General features: G+C 53.1%; 1 non-coding gene across 1 annotated transcript in view; it reads left to right on the plus strand.

The window, feature by feature from the left end:
• The first annotated feature begins 4973 nt into the window (after positions 1 to 4973).
• LOC126330465 (small subunit ribosomal RNA) overlaps positions 4974 to 5000 on the plus strand; it is a 1893-nt gene continuing 1866 nt past the window's right edge. Inside the window, exon 1 of the ribosomal RNA XR_007562919.1 lies at positions 4974 to 5000. This exon is cut by the window's right edge and continues 1866 nt beyond it. This is a non-coding gene — a ribosomal RNA (small subunit ribosomal RNA).

The raw sequence follows: 5000 nt of genomic DNA on the forward strand, positions 1-5000 counted from the left end.
GTGCAACGACGGTACCGCCACCTGGGGGAGGCCACGCGGACTAGGCCAAGTATGGGGCCCACAGTGCTCATTTGCCGAGCCCACCCACACAAAACCTGCACCCCCCTCCAGCGCAGGAGCCGCAACCCGGGTGCGTACGCCGCACCAAGTGCTCCACCCGCGACCGTACGTGCCCCGCCGAAATCGCAACTCCGGCGGATGAACGGCGGACTTTTCTCGCAGTCGTAAGTTGCAATCCACCCCTATATCTTGCGTCTCATGAAGAGTTATATCAAGTATGCCAAATTCCCGCTGTCCCTATACATGCAGTAAGTTCGTCATGGGCGCTGGCCGGCAGGCCGCGAGACCTGACGCCCGGCGGCAAAGAGTGCCCCTCTGAGGATATAGATGTTCCGTTCCGCCGCACAATGGTGACGGTGACCGCTGCCTGCGGTGGCAACGCTGGGCAGAGTCGATACTCGCCGTGTGGTGGAAGGTAAACATTATGCGGTACATCAGTACTTTCCTAATAGTTCGGTCGTCTCACGGCACTGCTTAGTAAATGATGCAAGGCCACATATAGATGATTTATGCGAATGTCCCTATACGTGCTGTAAGACTGGGCACACAACGTGAATCGCACGTCAGCCACACACTCGAACATGCACCACTCTCGGCCTGCAACGGAGACACACAATACGTAAACATCTGGAATGCGACAATGTCGAGTGCATCCTCTCTGCCACATTGCACCGTCGACACTATGATAACCAGAGCAGTAGGTCCACCTATAAAAGCACAATACCCCACTCCTCCGACAACTACCATTGCTCAGATAAACCAACACCACCAACACACATCCTACACAGAGGGGCACCAAATATCACCCCCCCGCCCTCGTGTTATACCACATGAAAAATTGCAGAAGTGAGAGACACAGACCCGCCAGCCTCTTGCTACAAGCATCGAACCGACGTGACATATCTGACGGTGACTCAGGCATCCGCGTACTGCCACAACTATCCACCCCCCCCCCCCACTCTCTCTCTGCCCCCTTCCCACACAATACCGAATTTAACCAACTTTATCGCTTAACCTAACTGTGGCTGTACCAGATTATCGCTTAACCTAACTGTGGCTGTACCAGATTATCGCTTAACCTAACTGTGGCTGTACCAGATTATCGCTTAACCTAACTGTGGCTGTACCAGATTATCGCTTAACCTAACTGTGGCTGTACCAGATTATCGCTTAACCTAACTGTGGCTGTACCAGATTATCGCTTAACCTAACTGTGGCTGTACCAGATTATCGCTTAACCTAACTGTGGCTGTACCAGATTATCGCTTAACCTAACTGTGGCTGTACCAGATTATCGCTTAACCTAACTGTGGCTGTACCAGATTATCGCTTAACCTAACTGTGGCTGTACCAGATTATCGCTTAACCTAACTGTGGCTGTACCAGATTATCGCTTAACCTAACTGTGGCTGTACCAGATTATCGCTTAACCTAACTGTGGCTGTACCAGATTATCGCTTAACCTAACTGTGGCTGTACCAGATTATCGCTTAACCTAACTGTGGCTGTACCAGATTATCGCTTAACCTAACTGTGGCTGTACCAGATTATCGCTTAACCTAACTGTGGTTGTACCAGATTATCCCTTAACCTAACTCAATTTGTCCCTTAACCTAACTCAATTTGTCCCTTAACCTAACTCAATTTGTCCCTTAACCTAACTCAATTTGTCCCTTAACCTAACTCAATTTGTCCCTTAACCTAACTCAATTTGTCCCTTAACCTAACTCAATTTGTCCCTTAACCTAACTCAATTTGTCCCTTAACCTAACTCAATTTGTCCCTTAACCTAACTCAATTTGTCCCTTAACCTAACTCAATTTGTCCCTTAACCTAACTCAATTTGTCCCTTAACCTAACTCAATTTGTCCCTTAACCTAACTCAATTTGTCCCTTAACCTAACTCAATTTGTCCCTTAACCTAACCCACGTTGTCCCTTAACCTAACCCACGTTGTCCCTTAACCTAACCCACGTTGTCCCTTAACCTAACCCACGTTGTCCCTTAACCTAACCCACGTTGTCCCTTAACCTAACCCACGTTGTCCCTTAACGTAACCCACGTTGTCCCTTAACGTAACCCACGTTGTCCCTTAACGTAACCCACGTTGTCCCTTAACGTAACCCACGTTGTCCCTTAACGTAACCCACGTTGTCCCTTAACGTAACCCACGTTGTCCCTTAACCTAACCCACGTTGTCCCTTAACCTAACCCACGTTGTCCCTTAACCTAACCCACGTTGTCCCTTAACCTAACCCACGTTGTCCCTTAACCTAACCCACGTTGTCCCTTAACCTAACCCACGTTGTCCCTTAACCTAACCCACGTTGTCCCTTAACCTAACCCACGTTGTCCCTTAACCTAACCCACGTTGTCCCTTAACCTAACCCACGTTGTCCCTTAACCTAACCCACGTTGTCCCTTAACCTAACCCACGTTGTCCCTTAACCTAACCCACGTTGTCCCTTAACCTAACCCACGTTGTCCCTTAACCTAACCCACGTTGTCCCTTAACCTAACCCACGTTGTCCCTTAACCTAACCCACGTTGTCCCTTAACCTAACCCACGTTGTCCCTTAACCTAACCCACGTTGTCCCTTAACGTAACCCACGTTGTCCCTTAACGTAACCCACGTTGTCCCTTAACGTAACCCACGTTGTCCCTTAACGTAACCCACGTTGTCCCTTAACCTAACCCACGTTGTCCCTTAACCTAACCCACGTTGTCCCTTAACCTAACCCACGTTGTCCCTTAACCTAACCCACGTTGTCCCTTAACCTAACCCACGTTGTCCCTTAACCTAACCCACGTTGTCCCTTAACCTAACCCACGTTGTCCCTTAACCTAACCCACGTTGTCCCTTAACCTAACCCACGTTGTCCCTTAACCTAACCCACGTTGTCCCTTAACCTAACCCACGTTGTCCCTTAACCTAACCCACGTTGTCCCTTAACCTAACCCACGTTGTCCCTTAACCTAACCCACGTTGTCCCTTAACCTAACCCACGTTGTCCCTTAACCTAACCCACGTTGTCCCTTAACCTAACCCACGTTGTCCCTTAACCTAACCCACGTTGTCCCTTAACCTAACCCACGTTGTCCCTTTGCCTAACATAGTTCACTGCTCGGAATCTCTGGTGTCGTTGTTATCCTCATGTAGATGTCTTGCGAGTGTTGCTTACTTTCCACATATTCCCGCTATCCACTGTCAATTGTACTGCAATAGGACTATATCGCCCCCCCCCCCCCCCCCCTCTGCCCCTCTCTTTGTGTCTCCGTCCTCTCAAGCTGGTCGGTCTGGCGTTTGAGTGTTAAATGAGCCTCGCAGCTGTTCAGTTGCGTTCAGATGTCGACGCCCTCAGTGTACGTCGTGGTATGGTCTGTGTCCATTGTCCGCTGATGTCGTACGCGTAACCCACACGCTGTACCGATCATCGGTAGTTACGTACAGAGTGAAGTAGTGTGATACGTGTGACCGTACGCTGGCTGTGCCCAACGGTGTCGAATCTCAATTTCCATATGTTGTGCTCGATGCTACTTGTCTCGTCTCCCAATAACAGCTAGGTTGCACTGTGGTACGCCGTAGAGGCGTGTGGGAGGAACGTACGAACGCATTGTATGTCACCCTGGGTCGCTGGGGGTGGTGGTGCGGTGAGTCAGGTCAGGTCAGCGTGAGCCGTGTGATGTAGTGACGCGTGTATTCCGACTTTGTCGTATTGCCTCACACAAAGTGCTACCCTGGTGGACCGCGTTCCATATCTGGGACATGCCGCAGATGCCGGTTGACAGTGGATCGCGGAAGGGACATCGCATACGTGCGCGGGCCACCTTCCACGTGTTCTCTTCTGCACATGTCGCAGTGTGTATGTGGTCTGATGTAGCGTGTCGTGACACATGACATCCTGGCATGCAAGAATTGTTGAATTCGCAAATGTAGGTGGACATCTACGTTTACTGCCCAAGATACGCAAATGAACTGGAAATCCGTTGTTGAGCGGTTGTTCACGCTGGAGGTGAATCTGTGATGGCGACGATCGGTACAGCTATTAACCGGTTGTTTCAGCGGTACCCGCCACATCCACACACGTGACTAGGCCCATGTGGGTATGAAGCGATACGCGGCGGTGGCTTGGTGGGACTGTTCCCGGCCGGTGAAGGGGGGCCGCCCGGCGTGTTGGCCGCGCGCTGCGTGGGCGCACGCGCAACAGGCGGCTGGTGGGGGGCGCCGAGTGGCAGGAGCGCCAGCCGACGGGCTCGGCAGGCGGCGCAGCTACGCTGCGGCGCACCCTGCACGCGGCGCCTGGCGGCCAAAGTTGGTTCAGCCGAGCCCGGTGCGAAGCGCGGTGGACATCTGCAGTGTGCTGGTCTGATTGAGGACTGTGTGCGTTGAGGATGCGCCGCCGCCTGGCACTCGGCGCCGCGACGCCGTCTGCTGCTCGGTCGCCCCAGCGGTTCTCGCAGGTGGTTTGTATCGCAGTTGTGCGGACGTGTTGGCGCGTGCGCTGTGCTGGGAGAGTTCGCTTCTGCACCCAAGTGGGGCTTTGCCCTTGTGTGGCGCTGGCGTTGGAGCTGCCGGTCACCATAGGTGGCGCGTGTTGTCTCCCGCCGGCAATGCCACGACAGCACGCTCCCGGGCCTCTGTCGGCAGCGGCAAGCTCAGTTGGGAGCAAGGGTGTTCGCACTAAAACCGTCTACTCGCCTAACTCCGGGCGATTGCGCCTCTCTCGAAACCGACCAAGTACCTAGGACGGCGCTGCGCGCCGCCGGGACCTGAGAGGGTTTCGAGGTGTATCGTGCAGGGGAGCTCGGCCTCCTCCTGTTTGCAGAATAATTGAGCGGACGCTTGCGTGTTCGCGCGGGCCCCCGGGACACACTCCCGGGCGGCCGGCTGCTCAGCTCTAGTTGACGCAGCTCCCTGGTTGATCCTGCCAGTAGTCAT

Source organism: Schistocerca gregaria, unplaced genomic scaffold (assembly GCF_023897955.1).
Source record: "Schistocerca gregaria isolate iqSchGreg1 unplaced genomic scaffold, iqSchGreg1.2 ptg001297l, whole genome shotgun sequence".
Classification (NCBI taxonomy): Eukaryota; Metazoa; Arthropoda; class Insecta; order Orthoptera; family Acrididae; genus Schistocerca; species Schistocerca gregaria.